This window comes from Convolutriloba macropyga, chromosome 2 (assembly GCF_964194025.1).
Source record: "Convolutriloba macropyga chromosome 2, txConMacr16.3, whole genome shotgun sequence".
NCBI classification, from domain to species: Eukaryota; Metazoa; Xenacoelomorpha; order Acoela; family Convolutidae; genus Convolutriloba; species Convolutriloba macropyga.
Window position 1 is genome coordinate 61,774,913 of NC_134469.1, and position 22,517 is coordinate 61,797,429.

Below are 22,517 nucleotides of genomic sequence, written 5' to 3' on the forward strand. Positions count from 1 at the left end.
ATTTTTGATGTAATTAATGTTTGTTGTTGCTGTTGTTGTTTGATTTTGCTCTTCGTCTTGACTCGCTTTCTTAATATTGGCATATCACAGCAATCTAATGCATCAATTTTTACCCCACTGATTTGTTTGCTTTGGAGGCTATCTTATCGTTCATACATAATTTTTTTGAAAAATACTTGGGTTTTTTTTTAGTTTTTTGGGATTCCAAAAGATAATTTTTGGGTTTTTCTATCTGTTCCTCATTTGGTAGACAATTATGCCAAAATTGTGGATGGGCGGGGTCGGAACCTTATGTGCCATCGCACATTACCGAGCCGCCTTGTTTGTTTGTGTTTTTATTCTACTCGTTCCACACTCAGCTCTTATGTCTTTCTTCCAACTCTTCAGCTTCCACTTTTCTCCTGCTTCCATTCCGCCAAAAATTCCACTCTTTTACTATATACAACTTAATTTCCTTGCAGTGGTTCATTGCATTCCTGGAGTCAAAATTCTTCTGAATTCCCGCAGAAACATCGGCAAAAATCGGCAACGCGGGGCTAGAATCTGGTGTTTTCCTGCATCTAGTTGCTTAACCTTTTTGGAATATATTTCTGGCACTATACGTACGTCAGAATAGCTGTAAGTCACCAGAGTGATCTATAAGGATGGTATACCAAACCTTATTATGAAATTCACCCGCAAAACTTACTGTCCAATTAAGGCATTGATTATATCGCACAAATCAATTGCCCTAAAACTAAACAGAGAGGTAATTTTAAGAAAGCAAAAAATAGTGTGAAACGATATAATTACCTCCTATTCAATTATTGTTCTTAATTTTTATGATCAGTGCAGTTTTTCTCACGGTAAGTGAACAAGATTTTTTAGTCATTGATTTATGAAACGCAGGTTTTGATACTCAAAATTATTGATTCTCAAATAACGCATGACTGTTTTCTGTCCATTAAAATGTAAAATGATTATGGCAATTTTCGTTGCAGTGGCAGAGCTGGAAACTAAATTACTGTATCGAGGCATATTTTTCAGACAAAATTGTTCGAAATTGTCAAGCGTTGTTGTGCTTAAAAATTCTGAACAGCTTGCCATTCAAAATTACAACGAACGCTTTACAGGAACTCTAAGTTTTTTCCTCTTAAGTTTTAATGTTTTAAGCTTGTTGAGCTGTAAACATCTATGTAAAAGTTGAGTAAGTATTGCGAAAGCGGGGGTACAATCAGCGTGGAATTATCGAGTATCCAACTCGCTAACTGATTGGGGTTTGGGACCCAAGACAGGTATTGGCCAGAGCGGCTTGGGTCGCGGACAGTTGTTACAGACCGACCAGAATTAAAATTGGCGAACAAACAATAGGCCAGACCGTAGGAAAAAACGTTGCTCAGACCGAAACGCCTCTTGGCCGGATCCTATCATCCAGAGCGAACAAAACTGATGACATACCATTGGATAGACCATCCATACCAACAAAATTTGCTCATTTTTAAGCAAGTGAGAACTTTTTTGCGCGGGTCATAGAGTAATAACATTTGTGAGTTGTCAATTGCAGGGTAAGCCATGTGCAAGTCTTTACAGCGGGTCAACTGAAGGGTCAATCTGGAAATAAATGCAACATACCGCAGAAAAAGTGTTTTGCATTCTTAGGTACTACCACCACATATCATGAGCCGACATACTTTTTAGCCGACAAATAAGAAACATTAACTATTTGAGAATCACATTTCATGACAACTGCCCTCGCATACAGTAGAGTCCTAAAGCTTCAAGGCTAAAACCACCAACAAATTTGGCTAAGCCTCAGCGTCGTCGGCTTTGTAAAAAAACTCACAACCTTCCCCCCCTTCCCCCCCCTTTAATTTTAGATATGACATAAAGCCCAACAATAAAACCACGGAAATAAACTAAAATAAAACCACGCATTTAGTTCGTTTAGCCACGTGTTACGTGAGACCTGATAATAGAGCCAATATAAAGAGTAATAACCTAATAGAATAGTGACACTTTCAAAATATATTACATACCAGGGCCAGTAAAAAGCAAGATATTTTTTTACAGTGTAGTATTACGAGAGCCGTTACAAATGAACGGATAATTAATCCCGCATTAGAGTGAACGTATTTAGGCGCTAATTAACCATTCTTTCGCCGCGCGCTAAACAAACTAACGCTTATTAAGACTACCAGTACACAAGTATTTAAACAACTCAGTTTGACTTATTTAAATAACACAACTTTAGGCCTGGATCTCCTCGCTTATATCCAGGACAGAAAATGTACGTTGTTGAACGTAGGCGGCCTGTAAAACCACAGTTTCTTTTGATTTAAATTACTTCTGCTTTTGACAGTTGCAATGCAGATCTTTCCCCCCAAGTTCAATAAAGATGAAGCAGATTGCTTCAGGGGAAAAGACAATAGAGTCTCATAAAAAGCCCCGAAGAAAACCATAATTGTTGCGGTTTTAGAAGAGGGGAAAAGCAGAAAACAGGCGCCTACGAAATCAATAATTGATGCTCTCAGCTTTTTAGATTTTTATTATATTTTGGAGTTTCAATAATTTTTCCGTGAGATAAAAAAGAGTTAATTCTCTTGCCTTCTCGGCCAATATGAAAATTAAGAAGCACCTCACTATGAACGTGAGTTTGTGATTCGCTCCCAAACGGAGCTGAGAGGAATTAATTGTTTCTCTCAGCGAAGTGGGACGGAATAAAATTAGAGAGACAAATAACAGAGCCAACGACCAGCAGCAGACAACTGCTTCATTTTTTCAAACAAAATAAATTTCAAAATTCAAACAGAGAAGAAATTATATAAAAGACTTCTAACTTAGAAGAACATTTTCTAATTTTCAAACAGAACATTCTTACGAGGAACCGACTTGAAGAAGTTTCAACGACACACTCACTTAACAATAACACAATCAAGTAACAGCTCAACCCGGTTAAATACTACTCAGTGTAAGCATGTTCATTTCAACTATCTATTTAATTAATTGAACTTTTCAGCCCCCCAACAATTGAGACTTAGCACAGACAGGTCTTAGGCATATATCTTTGCCTTCGATTGGTTATATCTTTTGTCAAGTTTGACTGGCATACATAAAGAGATCCCGTTTTGTGTGATCTGTAGCAGCCCAGCCAAATTTGATAACTGGTGCGCCCAGAGGAAAGAATCACGCCTGAATTTTTGTTTTTCTATCCGATCGGATTAAAATAGTAAAATAACCACTAGCACAGAAGTGAAAGCACACTAATAGCCAAACAAATAGGGTAATTTATATCAAATTTACGGCCGAAATACAGTAAATTTACATTAAAATAGTAACAGGCAACTGATTCTTTGCTCTTGTAAAATTGTTCTGACCCGGGTGGGGGTAATCTATGTCCAATTTTTATGTTATTTATATAACAATTGAAGTACTTTCACATTTTATAGTCGAAATTAAACCAAAATTCATCCCCCCAAAACCTATTTAGCCTAATTTTCACCCAATTTTCATCAAATTTATGGTTAAATTTTAGTATTTACACTTTAAATAACCAAAATTCAACCAAATTTTATCCCCCCAAAACATATTTAATTTGATTTTAACCCAATTTTCACCAAATTTATGGTTGAATTTTAGTATTTGCACTCTAAATAATTGAAAGTTATACAAAATTCATCCCCCCATAATCTGTTTAGTCTATTTCTAACCCAATTTTGACCAAATTTATAATTAAATTTTAGTATTTTCACTCTAAATAATTGAAAGTTATACAAAATTCATCCCCCCATAACCTGTTTAGTCTATTTCTAACCCGATTTTGACCAAATTTATGCTTAAATTTTAGTATTTTCACACTAAATAATCGAAATTTAAACAGAATTTATCCCCCCTAAAACTTGTTTAGACTATTTCTGACCCAATTTGGACCAAATTTATGGTTAAATTTTAGCATATGCACTCCAAATAACCAAAAACTATCCAAATTTCACCGCTCCAACACCTAATTAAACTAAACTTTAGCCGATTTTCACCAAATTCACAGTAGAATTTTAGCATTTTCGCACTAAATAGCCAATTTTTAACCAGAAATCATCCCCCCAAATCATATTTAGAGTAACATATGTCTAATTTTTACTGAATTTTTGACCAAAATATAGCATTTTCCAACAATTTAACGTAAATTTAACCAGAATTCATCCCCCAATACGTGTTTAGTGTAATTTATATCTAATTTTCTACACATTTAAGCACACGTTGTTGCATTTTCACATTAACTAACCCAATTTTGATTAAATATAAGCCCTCCTTAGTTGAATATTCCCTCTGTTTTATCAATTTCTTGACCCGGGTGGGGTAATATTAATCAAATTTTAACCAAATAAACATCATTTTGACATAAATTCTCAAATATTAACCAAGATTTAACAAAATTAACGTCATTTTTATCAAAATTTAAGGGAAAATAATCAGATTCAAGCTGTAACAACATCATTTTTATCTAATTTTAATCAATTTTACACAAAATTTAGCCAATTTAGCGTCATTTTTACATTATATTATCCCCTCAACACAGATTTGTAGCCTGGAAATATCATAAATTGATGAGAATTTCCCCAGTTTAGCCGGTTTCACACGAAAATTTTCACCAATAGAGGTTTTAAACAATGCATGGACCAAACTGGAATAGTTATTGTAGAACATATTAATCTAACAGCAATAGAAAACACTAGAAGGGGTAAAATAACACGGTTTATTACTGACGGAATTACTTTCTTAGCTATTTTCTACGTGTTTGAACATAATTCTCCCGCTGATTTTTATATAACCTATGCATCTGAGAACCCTAATTTTCAGAATTTACTAACTTTTTTGAAAACCAAAAACAGTGTGATTGAGATTCCCGCAGAAAATTTAACCAATAATTAATTAAAAGAGCGTAAACTAGCCTTTTTAACCCAATTTGTACACAAATTTATCATAGAAAAGTTGTTGTCTTATGTTAAAATACGGTCATTAACAGACTCAAGCACTATAGAAACAATATTTAAACACAATAATAGCTACAAAAATACTACTACTGATGTACTAAATATCCCGTACTAAACGTTTTTATACTGTCTTCTGTGTAATTTCATACAAAAATACAATAATAAAACAACAAAAACAATTGTTCTATGTTATTTATATGTCATATATTAAAGTAAACGTTCAAGATTTAAATATAAGTATTAAAGTACATAACAAAATAGGCAAAGTTTCATATTTTTTAACTGATCAGAACAGAAACTTTTTATGCATTTACCATCACTCTTCTAGCGAAACAGAAAATGAAATAAACATAACTTACAAGTGGACCAACCCAAACTTTAATGAACTTTTGTGTGCTCTAAGAAATCAGAACAGTGTGATAGAATTAGCATAAACGTTATCATCTTGTGTGTGGATGAGCCACCAAAATAAAATTTCCCCGTTTGGTTTACAAATCTTAAAAATCATTAAACCCAAATACATCAACGTTTCTCCTGACGATCCGAGTTTACCAGATAGAGTTAAATTACTTATAAAAACAGAATTTGTCACACAAATTAGATTTTCAAAAATAAACAGATTTCACCAATACTCTGTTGAATTTAAACACTCTGAAAGCACTTATCATTGGTTATTAAATTTTACCGTTGAGCAAACCGATATTTACTCTTGGGTTGAAATTTTTAGCACTGATAACGGCAAAAACTTTGAATTTAAAATACAATCATTAAACGGTCCTAAACAAATAAAATTCATATTACAAAACAAACAGTTCAACTTTATGCTTTAGTATTAGCGTTTTATTATAACAAAAATATTTTCTACACTAATTACCCAAACTAATAACACTTTCGTATAAAATATTCTTTTCGTACACTAAAATAAAACATGGCAGCGAACGTTGTTGCGTACCGCGACATAGCGTTAGAAAAATTTACAGGTTTAGATCCATCGGAAGATGCCCAGGAATTCTTTAGTTTAATACAAAGAAAAATCCAATTCTCACTAGGAACAAGAGATCCTGCGGATGCTGGCTTGCAAGCAGCATACGACACTAGACAAAGAGCGTTGTTTGGTTCGGTTTTGCGTGGGCCCGCAGCCCAATGGTTTGAAACCTTAGCACCAGGTTTAGCATGGAACGAAGTTAGAAATCAGTTCATTGACCGTTTTACTGATGCAAAAGACAAGTATAGGAAAAGAATTGAAGTCGAGAGTATTAAAAGGCAACCAGATGAATTGATAAAAAGCTATACACACCGAATAACAAAAGCAGTCGAAAAAGGATGGCCAGATCCAGATTTTAACAACGATCAGCGTAACGCTAAGTGTATGGAGTACTTTGTAAGAGGATTAACGCCTCCTGCACTCAAGCAAAAGGCACATCAGCGGTTAATAGAAAACCCAGCTACAACTTGGCAACAATTACAGGATCATGTAGCAACTAAAGACTTAAGTTTTTCTGTTATCAGTGAATTCACGGGTACTGCCTCAAGTAGTATCGACAATAAAATAGAAATAGGAGGGTTAAAAAACCAACTCACAGAAATTGCACACCTAATGAAAGATCATAAATTAAACGCCACATACAACAACGACAATCCCAGATTCAAACAAAACCAGACTAGATTCTGCAAGTTTTGCAAACGTTCAGGTCACACAATAGCTTTCTGCTTTAAGTACAAGGACTTTAAAAACGAAAAACGAAACCCACCTCAACAACAAGAAAAGTTCACAGATAATTATAAACGTAGTAGGAGCCATTCACCAGGTCAACAAAATTACAAATCAAACAATTATGACAATCGAAATTCTAGGGGCAGACAGAGAAATAGTTATAACCAAAATCAACCCAATTATCAAAACAACTCTAGATCAGACTACCGACATCGATCACCGTACCCATCAAACTCTTCAAACAATTACCGATCATCTACTTACGGTAACCGGTCACAGGAACGACAAAATAATCATCGAAACAACTCTTACAGAGTTAACAATAGGCAAAATAGTAGGGATAGACAAAGCAACGGTCCTCCAAGATCAGATAATCGATATCGTGATAGGAGTAGAGACCATGACCGGGATAGGACACCTACTAGACAAAACCATAATACTCATTCAAGAGATAACAGTGAAGGGCGAAGCCCTCGAGTTCACTTTACCAGTGAAACTTCCAGAGACTATTACAATAATGAGAATCACAACGACGAGTTTTTAAACTAGACAGGTCTCCGTTCATAAACACTACTGATAACAAAGCGAGTTACTCACATATTTACATTAATTTGTACCAATCCGTAGGAGACAAAAATAAAAATAGCGGCTCAGAAACACAGTTTTTATTGGACACAGGAGCATCAAGCTCTATAATTAATTACCACACTTATCTTGATCGATGTAAATTACAACACATTGCGATGAAAGCTTCAAAAAATCATACTTTAGCGGTTAATGGTGAGACACTAAAACTTCTAGGTCAAATTACTTTCAAAACTTCTTTCGACATTGAAGGAAAGTATCAAGTGGAAGTTACCACATGGGTTTCAGCCAAAGATGGTTGCAAGCCGAATTTGTTCGGAATGGATTTCCTTGAATCTACAGTAAAATCTATTGACCTAACCACTCCAAAAATTGATTTAAAAACTTACCCTGAAGTAGCCGTCACATTATCTAGATACCAAACGAAAAGCTATCCATACATTAGCTCTTACAAAATTGTAACTCTTGACCAGCAACTACCATTAGCACCAAAATCAACTCGAGTAATATCAATTAGACCTCCGAATGAATTCTTCAGAAAGGAAACCTCCTTCGTAATTGGAAGTGAACTGCAAGCTCAAGGAATTTATACTTACAACGTTCAGTGTTTTAGAAAAGAAAAGGAATTACCAATAATGCTAAACAATCCTCAAAACAACAAGGTTGTCATCCAAAAGGGTCCTATTGGGCACACTTTAGAAGACATTGAAATTAGACAAGACCCAGAATTTTCTGTAGTTGACAACGTTGCATTCATAAACCACCTAATGAATAGTGACACTAATTGGGATCAAATATTCCATGTTAGTGAAAAACAAGGTCCAAAAATTTCAAAAATTCAAAGTTTCTTTGCAAGCAAAACTCCTGAAAAACAAAAGAAAACAGAAAAGCGAAAAAGGCAACAAAATTTTACCAATAACTACGAATTAGAAACAGACTTTAGCGACGACCTCAAGGATCTTAAGCCACAATTAGAAACAACTGATGAGACCATCAGACCCGTTGAACTTCCCAAAGAAAAACTTAACAGATTTGACAAAACCGATCAAGCGTTTCTCAAAAAATTTGATTTCAGTCAAGCTGATATCAATGACGAAAACTTAGACAAGTTACTGAGGACTTTAACTAAAAACAAAGACGTTTACTCTCAAAACAAATACGATGTTGGAAAGATAAAACAAAAGTTTCATGTTAAACTTTTACCTAATTCAACTTTGACAAAACAAAGACCATCCAAAGTACCATTACATTATCAGGAAAAACTAGAAAACCTTTTGGAACAACTGTGTAAAACAGGTATAATCCGGGAAATGGGTAATGATAAAGAAATGGGATCAGAATTTATTAATCCAATCATAATCCTACCGAAGGGGAACACAGTAAAACTGGTTATAGATGCCCGATATTCGAATTCAATAACAGATCTTAGTCGATATTCATGGCCACTAGAGCCAATCGGAAGCCTATTAACTAGATTTAAAGGTAATTTCTTCACAACCAGTGATCTCTGTTCAGCTTATAACCAAGTTCCTTTAACTGAGGAAACCAAACAACTGGTAAGTTTTGTAATTGGTCCAAAGCAATACACATTTGAACGCGGATTTTACGGCCTATGCGGTCTACCTAATTTCTTCAGTCGTATAATGACTATCCATTTTGCACCATTAATTTGGAAAAAACAAGCTATAACCTACATTGATGACACCATCATGCAAGCGCAAGATGAAACCGAAATGTTTGAAATAATTGACAAGTACCATGAACTTTTAAGGAAATCAGGATTGAAAGCTCAACCTGAAAAGACTAAATTTTTCCTTAGGAAAGTACAGTTCTTGGGACACGTAGTAGGTAAAGATGGGATACAACCAGTCAAGAAGCGAGTAGCAGATTTAAAAGCACTCAAGTCGCCCGAAAACAAACGTGACGTCATGAGAGTTCTAGGTTGTTTAGGATTCTACAGCATGTACAACAAAAATTTGCATGTTGACTGCAAACCATTCTATGACTTAACCCGCACAGAAACTAAATTTGTTTGGACAACGGAACACGAAAAACTGTTTAACGACATTAACAACAGAATTAGCGAAGATACTATTTTAGCAATACCTGATACTAAACACCCTTTCCACGTGCATGTAGACGCTTCTTCTATAGGAGTAGGCTCAATTCTCGTTCAAGAATTTCCAGAAGGGAAACGAATAGTGTCTTTTAATTCTAGAATTTACACTAAAGAGGAACAAAAAATGAGTACCACAGCACGCGAACTTTGCGGTGTAATATCGGCATTACAAACTTATGAGCATTACCTAATTTGTTCTCCCCATCCCGTATATGTGTACACAGACCATAAGCCTTTAATGTATCTATGGGGTAGAAGAGGAAAACTCTCTCACAGGTTTTTTAGATACCAGTTAGTAATTTCCCAATTCCAGAACTTGAAAACTATTTGGACTGAAGGAAAAAACTTAGCTTTTCCCGACATCCTAAGTCGCAATGTAAAACTTAAAGATTTGGACAAGTATCAACTTAAACACAAAAAGATACCAAAAGACATTAGTTTTTACGACAAGCATGGTAACCAGGAAAAATATTTCATTTTGCGTGATGATGAAAAGGGACCAGCAGATGACTGTTTTCCAATCCTAAAACAAAGCATAACGGGTATCGACAAATTCATTTTCAAAAATGACAAAATGGTAAAGCAAAAGTACGACAATAATCAAAACAGACTTTGCTCAATAAACAATATTTCGGAAGATTTCTTGTATGGTTCATCAATTAACCACTTTAGGCGTCACCGCAAACATGAAATAACCCCTATATCAGAACAGGAGGAAGACGAAACGTCTGATCATTATACAGAAATTGATTCCTACCCTGATAAAGGGATAACCGAACAAAATTTTGACCCAATTTCGGAATTTGAATTGTTCAATGAGAACCAGTCACCAGAATTAGATTTTGACAAACTCTACATTGATCAAACTAATACCACAGACTCGGAGTACAGATTCCCTCTAGAATACGATAAAGTTTTTCTCGTGAAAAATAGCACTTGTATAGACAAAACCGAATTAGCAAAAAAATTTCCCGAAAATACAAGAATACAAGATGCAAGAGAACTCATCGATAAACTGACAATCTTCTCTAAAGAAGTTGATTTAAATACATCGGTAATTTGTCAAGAACAATTAAAAGACCCAGTGATACAACAAATTCTCCAATTAAGGACGAACAATAACAAAGATGAAAAGAAAATTGAATTCCGACAATCCAAAGCCATAATGTCGTACATTAATAACTTTGAGAAACTGAGTTTTGTAGGTAACATCTTATGTATTCAACAACAAAAAGACGAACCAGATATTGAATACTTAAAAATTTGTGTACCACTCTCATTGTTCTTTAAAGTTTTTCAGCTAGCTCATTGTGAACTGTCAGGTCATGTAGGTTTAGATAAAACACTTGCTAATGTAAAACGATTTTTTATTGGCCCGGAATGTATAAATGGATTGAAAACCTGATTGCTGATTGCCTTGAATGCCAAAAAATAAACAAAAACGGAGAGACATCCACGAGGCACCTCTCGAAAAGTGGACTGATACAGTCCCATTCCCCTTTCATACGGTCCAAATTGATCACAAAGGACCTTTAAATCCTCCATCGAACGGTAAACACCATTGTTTAGTTATTGTCCATTCATTTTCGCGTTTCATTCAAGTATACCCCGTACGCTCCACAGACGCAGTAGACACCATAAAAGCTTTAGAAAAGTTCATCTTGTCTTTTGGAATACCACAAAAACTTGTTTATGATAAGGGTTCGGCATTCATGAACCAAGATTTTGTGAGTTACATTCATGAATTAGGTATAACACCCGCACCTCGAACTGCTTATGCGCCTTGGACTAATGGTAAAGTCGAGATCCAAAACAAACATCTAGGAGCACATTTCCGAATTTTTCTAGAACAAGCTCGAGGTAAATGGGACGAACTGGCACCCAAATTTGCTTTTTCTCATAACGCGGTTTCAAATGCTAGTACTGGAATCTCACCTTATGAAATTTTGTTCGGACAAAAACCACAGATATCTCTGTCTCTTAAGTTAGGACTCCTACGAAATTCACAACTCACATGCTCTTCCGAGTTTTGCAAAGACCTGCCTCTTCACAGGCATACCTTGCAAACTTCAAAAAACACCGAAATTGATAAACTTCTAAAACCGACTATTAACAATTTTTGCTTATGCGAGAAAACCAATTCAAACAAATATACAATAACGCTTATAAAAAGAGCTTAGAAAACAATAACCGCGCACATAAACAAACACAAATTAGGCAAGCCACTTGAGGTTGGACAAAAAGTTCTAATGGAAAACCATCAAATTGAGTTAGGAAAGTAAAAAAAACTACATGAACTAAGATCAGGACTTTATACTGTAGAAAAAGAACGAACCAATGTTAACTATGAATTAACTTTAGATAGCAACCCGGCCACCAGGAAGGTCGCTCATAGAAATCACCTAGTCGAGTACTACCCAGCTACTGAAACTATACCAGAGTTAACCTAAGAATATGGTATAGATAAAAATAATTGTGACACATTTTATAATAATTTAATGACAAGTCAGATGAATAAACTCAACAGTCCCTTGACTAAATTCTCCTTCCAAAGCCCCACTAACACCGAATATTTCCCCGTGGATAATTTCATACGAAGAAACTCCCCTGTGCAGAACTTCGACCCTGACCGAACACCTACCAATTTCGATTCTGGATTCAACGAAGCAAGTTCAGGTGGTCGTAACAACCCACCTCCAGTCCAAACACACCTGCCTAGCGGTAGTCGAACAAGAAGTTCAACTCCTTGCCCACAGCACAATTCTAGAATACCTCTAGACCCTAATTTAAGTCCTCTCCGCCCTATTACATCGGAACAAGGACCTTCTAATTTACAAACTTTAGAAAATAATAATAATAATAGGCGAACTTCTAATTGCTCGGTCAAGCCGCCATCACGCCATCAAGCCGGATTTACTTAACTTTGTTTTAGGTAGCAATAAATCCAGTCAACATTTACTGGCAGTGCCTATTACTACAACTCATAGCCTTATTTCCCGACTTGAAGCGCTGAAAAAAGAACAGGATGAAAAGATATCCTTGTTTTGAAAAATTCTATTTTTTCTTATTTACTTATAAGTCTTTTCTACTTTTGTACTCTTTCTATAGTTATTAACGCTACTGGACCTCCTTTTGAGGATATTAATGACGTATCTAACAAACTTAGGGTCATTCATTATGACTGTTCTAAAATGAAAGAAAATAAAATGTATGCGTTAACACAAGTTTCTCCTTGCAAAATTACACCCGAAAACATTCAGATGGTTGATACACATGAAACACTTTATCAACGGTCTTATCGGACCTTTGTTAAAGCTCTTATGTGCAAAGTCACTGCAATGCTCATTCGTTATAATTGTGGTATGTTTTCCCATTCATCAATTGTACACAACGCTCCAATAATAACATACGATATTATTGTTTCACCCGAACAATGGTAAAAAATATTGCTAAATGTTCAAAAATAGTCCCAAATGCTAATAAAACTGGGAAAATTACTGTTACCGAATTTGACGATGATGACATGGAAATTGACATAAAACATGGAACCTATAAAAACCAGGGAGTTGATCTTGAAGGTGATTCATCAACATCTTGTGATAATCGTGGTCAAATTAAACAGTTCTCTTTTGAAACCCTGATGCAAGAAACTGTACTCAATATTGATCTTAATGACCGAACTGTCTATAACAGTCAAGGACTAAAACTTCCTTGTGCCCTCTCAGAAGGAGGTTGTCATTCGACATCACTCGACCGCTTTGCATACAATTGGGAGGCACCGGAAAATTGTATAGTTACTAAAAGATTTTCACAAAACGCAAAAATGCTAAAACATGAAAACGAACTTGGTAACGTACAGTATTCATAGTGGTGATGAAAAACCGGAGACGCCCTATAAAGGACCAGGAACGTATTCTCCTGCTGAAATGGACATAAAAATTAGAGTAATTGATGAAAAAGAAAAGGTGTGTAAAAACCAGAATTTATTTACAGAACAAATTTAGATTCTTTATATGTTTCTTATAAAGGCGGATTTAATATGAAGACTGGCAAACCTTATAAAACAAAAACTCAACAATTTTTCCATAAACTTCGTGTTGAACCTGACAATAGGCTACGTGTAAATGGGTTAATAGGAAGCCTTCAGATGAACAGATCCGAACATCCGACAATGGTTTTGTTGCATGGGAACACTTAGACAAAGACAAGTTAGACTATGATCTTAACCTTGCGGTAAAAATGGATTTTGTCATATATCATAATTACATGCAAATAAAACAAGCATGGAAAGATTTGGTCATAGAGCAATGCGAACTTGATCGAACTCAGAAACAAATGATAATTATGCAGGCTATCCAAAATAATCGTTTAGCTGGATACATGTTAACCGGCAACCGCTCGATGTTCTTAGACACAGATGGTAGCATAGGTTGGCTGTACCACTGTCCAAAACGAAACTCACCACTTCAGGTTCTTGAGCAGTGTTATGATAGAATTCTTATTCATTATGATGGTAGGACAATGTTCGTCGACCCAATTACTCGACAAACCTACCCATTTGCAAACGAAGTAGATTGTGTTGGAGGCTATAAAAATGCCTACCAATTAGATATTGATAATGAAAATTCATGGTACCATTTGATGCCAGCACCTGTTCCTTTACAACCGCCAAAAATATTCTCTTCAAGAGGTATTAGTTCTATTCCAAAATTTACCGGTTACGAATCGCAACGTGCCGGAATTTACACACCAAATCAACTTAAATCCTTTTGGGATAATATCTTGCATTCGGAAGCTTCAAAATCTGTTTTGACAAAAATTTCAAGAGAAGTTCTAGAAGGAAGAAGCATAGACTATTCTCAAAAAGATATCTATGCGTCAGCAATGGGAATTAACAGACAAATTTATCTAGATTCTCTTCTTTCACCTACATTTTTTACAGACCAGTTCAAAGGCACTTTTGGAATCATCACTTTTTATCTGGAAAAAATTGGAGTTTATTTTGTTTGTTTCTTGTGCATAAAATTCTTAACTGATGTAATAGTAACAATCATAAGAGCATTCGAAATCCACAAAGTATCCAACAAAACAATGGGTTTTTGGAAAATTCTATTAGGAGCAACATATAATCTTTGTATCTTATCGTTCTTTACACCGGTATTCTCTATCGAAACCAAACCGTCGGCAACACAGAACAACAACCATTTTTTACCGCTTAGTAATTATCAACCTTACAGCACAATAGAAAAAACTTACAAATGCGTTGAGGATCAACCAAGAGAAAATAAAATTGATGAGCATTGTCATACAGAAAATAATAAAGCAGAATACCCAAGCCTGGCGTCACATCAACCACAACCACAAAATGATGCAAGCATTCGAAGTGTGGTGGCACCTCCTTAAAGCTGTGACTAAAAATCATCCTTTTTGTAAAAAAATAATTTGTCTCAAAAATAATAAAAATTATTTGTATTAGACTCTGTAAGTTAATTAATATCTTGTTTAGATACAACTCAAGGATTCTTTGTTATGCAGCCCAATTTCATGAAACAGCCTAACGCTTTATTCATTCGATTTGGACAATACACCGGAAAAATATTATCATCAAGTATTTCCGCCTTGAAAACTACTGTAACTATTAGAGTTGCATCTTTCTACTTCAGTGACATCATTGATCTGGATGTACTTGATTCAAATTTTCAATACTTCACATTGTTAAGAGCCCTGATTGATAACACACATTCTTTTGTAAACACTGGAATCGAATACGAAATTGTTTCAAAGCACCTGAAGAAAAATTTTACTAGATTTTGAATTCTCTTGTATGTTCAACATTGAGAGACATGTATGAATTTCTTTCTTTCTTCTTATTTCTTATAATCTAGTTTCAACTATGTAATCCCAATTATGTCTATCTAGTAATAGTCTGCACGCTTCCCCTACTTCGATTTTGCTACAGTGAATCCGATTGATATATTAACTATAAATATCAATCGTTGTCAAAAATCCTGTTTTCAGAAAGAATTGACACCCCTTTTATCCTTTTTTTTATTTACATACTTTTATACATAGTTTTGAAATGAAGAACAATAGGTTAATTAACAACTAAAATGCTTCCATTAATGTACTTTTTGTTTCAAGATAGACTTGTTACAATTTATCAAATAAAGAAAACCTTTGAAGAACAACACGGAGACATTTTCCCTCAAATTGTTATAAATTTTGAGACACTTGGGAAAACGATACTGTGATTTTAAACCCTCATTCACTGTATTGGAATTATTTCGTGTATTTAGCACAATTCGACCCTAATAGTTTGCCAAATGAGCTAGATCAGCAACATGATTCATTTAACTAATAGAAACTTACAAATCAGAATCGGAAACCAAATTTTGAGCTATTAGCCGTATACTATGTTTCAACTATAAGTATAATGACTTTCGCAAAAAACCCATGACAAATATTTACAGACTTTTAAACTATTTTCACTACTCATCCTCAGTTCGCCGAATTCACCATTTTTCTAGCATTCAAAGAGAACTCGGTATTTCAAGTACAACATCCAATCTACATTGCTTAGGTATCATTCTAAACTATGATATTTGCAGTTAACAATAAATTTGTAGAGTTACAAAAAATTCAACGATCTCTTGATGCATACCCAACTCCTGTACCTACTATGCTAGTAACGCTCAAAGAAATCCAAAGTGAAAAAATTTGTTTAATAAGTATTAATCCTCTCTCAGTTCATTGGAAATTCTTCCTATTTATTCTAGAAAATCCAAACTGTGTACCTCACAATATTTATTTTGATATGCAAAAAACTGATTCTTGCCAAAACGATTCAATCCTTAAAGAGTTGGAAACTATTAACAATTAAAAGCAGCAATGATATTCTCATACCAAAACTGCCTTATACAATTACAATTTTTTGAAAAATCATTTGTCACGACAAAAAGCAACAGAGTAATCCCACAACTAATACTCCATTTTGAATATTTAAACACTTGGATTGATGGAACCATTACCTTAACACCATCTTCCCCCTATTGGACATTCTTTATAAATATATCCCAAGCTTTAGATGGTTCTAAAATCCCTTTTTATTTTGATCTTCTATAATGCTGTTCCACTTTGGTGAGCGCCTAGTCAAAGTAGAGTCCCTCGAGAGATCTTTCATTGAAACTTCCACAGCAGAGATTAAACCCTGTATAATTATACACTATACAGACTACGAGCGTGGATGTGAGGGTTCTACTCGAGTCACCATGGGAATGATGCACTGGGAATTCTTTCTTGCACTCATTGATATCGTAGAGCACTTCCCAGTCAACTTGGGCGCTCTTCAGTAAATTAATTTGTTTCACATAACTTTCTCTCCCAAAAAATAATTTTTTTTCCCTTGCTCATTATTCCTATCCTTTTTTTTCTGATCAATTTGTTCTTTTCCCTCATTTCTTTCGAAATTGTTAAAAAAAAATGATTTTGTTCATTGGTAAGGAAGAAGTTAAAATTTTTAAAGCACAAAGATGGTTTACTATCTGTTTTATACAATATAAAGCATGTATCAAAATAACTTATATGTTCCTAAGCACAGGTACCATTAATCATTATTACATCTATCCAAACGGGAAACACTGGAATTTCTTTTTTGCTATTGAAGATCTAAATGTAACTATCCCCAACGAACTTGAGCACCATGGATTCGGAGTCGCATACCCTGATCTCTCTCATTTATCCATATAATGGGAAACATTTTGAAAATATTATCTCAGCAACCACAATTTGACTCATCCCCAAAAATCGAATGTCCTATTTGTTACCTCCTTTGTCGTCAATTTAAAAAATTGCACAAAAACCCAAACGGTCAACCCCCCCCATTTTGCTTGCATTCCCTGTAGAAATGAATTATTTAAATATTGGAACCAACATAAATGACCCATTTGCGTAACTCCCATTTATACAATCAGTCACTGCCATTATTTCCAGTGTGATTCTTGTCAAGAAATCAAAAAGTTATCCACTTGCCACAGCCACTTCAAAAGCCTACACCCTAAAAAAATTAATTTATTTGCAGTGTATGACTTGCACAACTACTAAATGCCCTTTATGCAATCAAACAATTGACCCAAACAACCCGTGGTAAAATCCTCAATTCAAAACTACGTTCACAAACTATCCAAAATGTTTACCCTCCAGATTACTTGATTTTTTATTAATGGCCCTTATGATTATTGCAGCAGCCTTCTCCTTCGCTTTAACCGTTTTCCTCGTAGTTGTAAGTATTCCTTTCAACTTTTTGATGTTCATAATTATATTAGTAATAGACCAAACAATAAAATCCCAAAATAATCGACAACCAAATCCTCCAACCGTGCCAGTCCCATAATTCCTTCCAATAAGAATCTTTCAAAAATGAATACAATTGACAAAGAAACCAATACTATAGAATCCAAACCGGTCTCATTAATTTGTTTATGCTGCAGACGTGAAACAATTGTTTTCAAGAAATTACACGAGAACCCCCCTAACGAACTACCCCACGTAATGTGTCTGCTCTGTTACCAATATGTTATAAAAGATATGGGCTATGATTTTTGTCCTAAATGCTCTAAATTTAATGTTATCTTTTCAATTTTTAACTGGTTTCAATGTGATATTTGCAAACAAACAAGATTTCAATATTCTGTTGCAAAAACGTTTCATCACAGTGATCATGAGCCCATCAACTTTTGTAAATTTTGCGTAGAAGATTATAAATTATGCCCTCGTTGCGATAAAACAATGACATATTCTAAAATGCGTCCGAGAACATCCAAAATTTTACTTCTTTCCCTAGTTTTATTTTTAATCCTATCGATATCCCTAATTCAACTCAGTTTTTACCAGGAGCAAGTCACCTCCTTCACCCTAGTTCTACACTACTCATTGAATTGACAAAATGCAACCCATAACATTGTTTATTCTTCTATTTGTTTTCTTATGCGCATTGGCAATATCCCTTTTTATTAATCACTACCTCCTTTCCACAATTCGCCAAATTTTCTCCAGATACTGAAAATGACCAATCTAGACCTATCCACAAAAATATTTATCCTAATCCTAATTACCTTGCTTGCCATATCGTTCCTCATTAATCTCATCCTACTGCAGTTTCTCAAAGGTTTTCCTGTTTCTATCTAAGGAAAATAAGAGAACAGTCACTCGATGGGTCTTTCACAATCCCTATTCGACGGTTTCCGTTGGTTCTACCCCCATAAGGACATTACCTGCCCCATATGTTCACGGAAAACCGTTATTATAGAAAAACTACATAAGCAATTTTCCAGAGAAAAATTCTCACTATGTATGTATTCCTTGCAGAAAGGCACTTTTTAAAAGATACCCAAACCCTAAATGTCCCATTTGTCTTCGACCTTGTCTTCCCGTCCTGATCAAATCCTACTTTCATTGCAATTTATGCAAAAAACTGAAAACAGAATTAGGAGTAACAAAACACCCACACTTTTCCCAACATGACAAACACCGATTCTGTCGGGTGTGCATAAATAAGCTGACAAAATGTCCCATTTGCAAAAATTTTTTTAGACGACGTTGTCTAATAAACCAAAAACAACTCAAGTACAAACGATCTTTTTTTCTCTCTTCTAACTTTTCCTCGGGAAGGAGTTACCTCAGCTTTCTCCATCCTGCCCCTCTGGCTTTTGAACCTAAATAATTCAGAACACTAACAAGATAACTGAAAATTCCAAAAATGACCCGGAAAATTTCTTTCTTTCAACTCAGCAAGGTTGTCTCCCCAGCTGCACGGGTCGTTGCAGCCGTGTTAGTGTGACGCACGCCCCAAGACTCACACCACCGGGCAGCGGAGAAAGACGTACTTGTGCCAGGGCTTCCCGCCTGGCATAAGTATAAAAATTTTTTTTATTATTGCCCCCCTCCCTTTATTAAAGTTAACTTTGCATTTAGCAAAACAAAAACTTTTCTTCCAAACTTTAATGACAAATGCATTTAGCGTTATAATTTTTAAGTAAAGCAGTTAGCAACAAAACCTTACAAAAACATTTTTTACAATAGAATACTTTTTTATATTAGCAATACAATTGCAAACTTGAAAAGAAGCCATAATGTGTGATATTGATGACACAGGCTAACCAAAATCAAAAAATTTTAGATCATCCACAAGAAAACACTCACAATGACTACCAGACCCACACTCGCAAGCGTAGTAATCCCCAGTCAACATCAACAAGTGACAACACAACAAGAACAAACACAAACCCATTCTTCTCAGCCTCCTATTTTCTCAAAGCCTCCATTTAAACCCCAGAACACACAACAAGTTACTACAACTATTGCATCTCCATCAATTTCCAGTCAATATGATACCGAAAACAACTGGCAACTAGCAGAAAGAGACAATTCCCAACCCAACAAATTAGCAATCACAGAAACAAAATTATTAAGTTGAACAACATTGAAGATCTCGTTCCCGACGCTATCAGGAAAATACCCTCAGAATGTTTGAAACTGCAGAAACCGCGAGAAGAGAACATGAATAAAGAAAACCCGAGATACGTTAACACCCTCCTCTATTTCCTGAAACCAAACTACAACAAATTTGAGGTTGCTAATAAAATAAACATAATCCAGTCAAATGGACATCAACAGATACTAGTCAACAGCGAAAAACTTCCAGTTCTGAAAACCTTCTCGCTTCCCGCAGAAAACAACAAATGGAGAATCAAAAATTGCGACCCTAAGAAGGGCACTTATACCCTTAGGAATAACATGCTCGACGCATATATTGAAGTCCCCAACGATGCCATTTCCGCTTTTCCTGTCGAGATGCCAGAACTATCAAATATCAACACCAGTACTTTAATAGAGGAAAACACCACATTTAGGCAGGAACTATTTCAAAAGGAAACAGAGTTGCAAGAATTGCAACTGAAATTCGAACAACTAAAAATGGAGTCACAGAAACCACCTGAGGAGAAGCAACTACCTAACGACTATTGGCGGCGCCAATATGTCGTTGCCCGTCAACTCCAAAAAACCATCGAATCGAATGCACAAACTATGTTAAAAACGTTCTCCTTGAAACATCTAGAAATAACAAACGCCAACAAAAAACTTGGAGAAAAGAATCTGGAGCTAGGAAAGAAAATAACACAATTATTGAAGGAAAACGAAGAACAAAAAACCAAAATTTCCGAGCACAAAAGGAGGGTTAAAAAGCACAAAAAGCGACAGCCAATGGATAAGGACGAAACAACTGAGGACGATATACAAGAGGTTCTTTTGATCGAAGACGATGGTAACAGTCCGATGCCAAGCCCAGTCATTTTGCCTCCAGAATTTTTTAACTAATATAGCACAACATTATCGCCCTTTGCGATTAATTTTATAGCATACCATTATCGCCCTTTGCGATTAATTTTATAAACTTTCTGAACTTGTAGTAACTCATTCATATGTCCCAAGCGCAATAAAATCATATACGATGCAGTATATTTCTTTCTTTTAATCATTTTCTTTTCTATCTTAAAATCGGGGTGAGCTGTAGTATTACGAGAGCCATTACAAATGAACGGATAATTAATCCCGCATTAGAGCGAACGTAATTAGGCGCTAATTAACCATTCTTTTGCCGCGCGCTAAACAAACTAACGCTTATTAAGACTACCAGTACACAAGTATTTAAACAACTCAGTTTGACTTATTTAAATAACACAACTTTAGGCCTGAATCTCTTCGCTTATATCCAGGACAGAAAATGTACGTTGTTGAACGTAGGCGGCCTGTAAAACCACAGTTTCTTTTGATTTAAATTACTTCTGCTTTTGACAGTTGCAATGCAGATCTTTCCCCCCAAGTTCAATAAAGATGAAGCAGATTGCTTCAGGGGAAAAGACAATAGAGTCTCATAAAAAGCCCCCAAGAAAACCATAATTGTTGGGGTTTTAGAAGAGGGGAAAAGCAGAAAACAGGCGCCTACGAAATCAATAATTGATGCTCTCAGCTTTTTAGATTTTTATTATATTTTGGAGTTTCAATAATTTTTCCGTGAGATAAAAAAGAGTTAATTCTCTTGCCTTCTCGGCCAATATGAAAATTAAGAAGCACCTCACTATGAACGTGAGTTTGTGATTCGCTTCCTATCGGCCCAAACGGAGCTGAGAGGAATTAATTGTTTCTCTCAGCGAAGTGGGACGGAATAAAATTAGAGAGACAAATAACAGAGCCAACGACCAGCAGCAGACAACTGCTTCATTTTTTCATACAAAATAAATTTCGAAATTCAAACAGAGAAGAAATTATATAAAAGACTTCTAACTTAGAAGAACATTTTCTAATTTTCAAACAGAACATTCTTACGAGGAACCGACTTGAAGAAGTTTCAACGACACACTCACTTAACAACAACACAATCAAGTAACAGCTCAACCCGGTTAAATACTACTCAGTGTAAGCCTGTTCATTTAAACTATCTTTTTAATTAATTGAACTTTTCAGCCCCCCAACAATTTTAAATTGAGACTTATAGCACAGACAGGTCTTAGGCATATATCTTTGCCTTCGATTTGTTATATCTTTTGTCAAGTTTGACTGGCATACATAAAGAGATCCCGTATTGTGTGATCTGTAGCAGCCCGGCCAAATTTGATAACAGAAAAGTGAAAAATGCTTACCATCACCATGCCTCACACATCAAATTGACAGAAAATTGGCTAAAAGCAAAAATGGGTCTATAGATGGAAAATGAAATCAATCAAGTTGTATATTGGCCAATAAGATTTAAACACTCACTTACAGCTGATAAGAAGTTTGGATAATGCGTCCCGTTTTGATAGACAATATAAAGTCTCACAGGTCGCTAAGGCATGGCAATGGCCTGTGAGGCATCGCGAGATGCAGTAATCTAATATCAGCTCGCAAATCACGTTCAATTTCAACCAATGAGAACGGAGATTAGTTGTCGATCTATGTTCCCAATTTTTCGGTGTTTTATGTGTTATCTTTTTCATTTATTGTCCGGTCTCTTAGCATGTCTCAGCACCCCGGAAAATTCGATGTGAATCTATCCGTGGCTGGTCACTTGGCGGGCATACAAAATAGCCGACACACC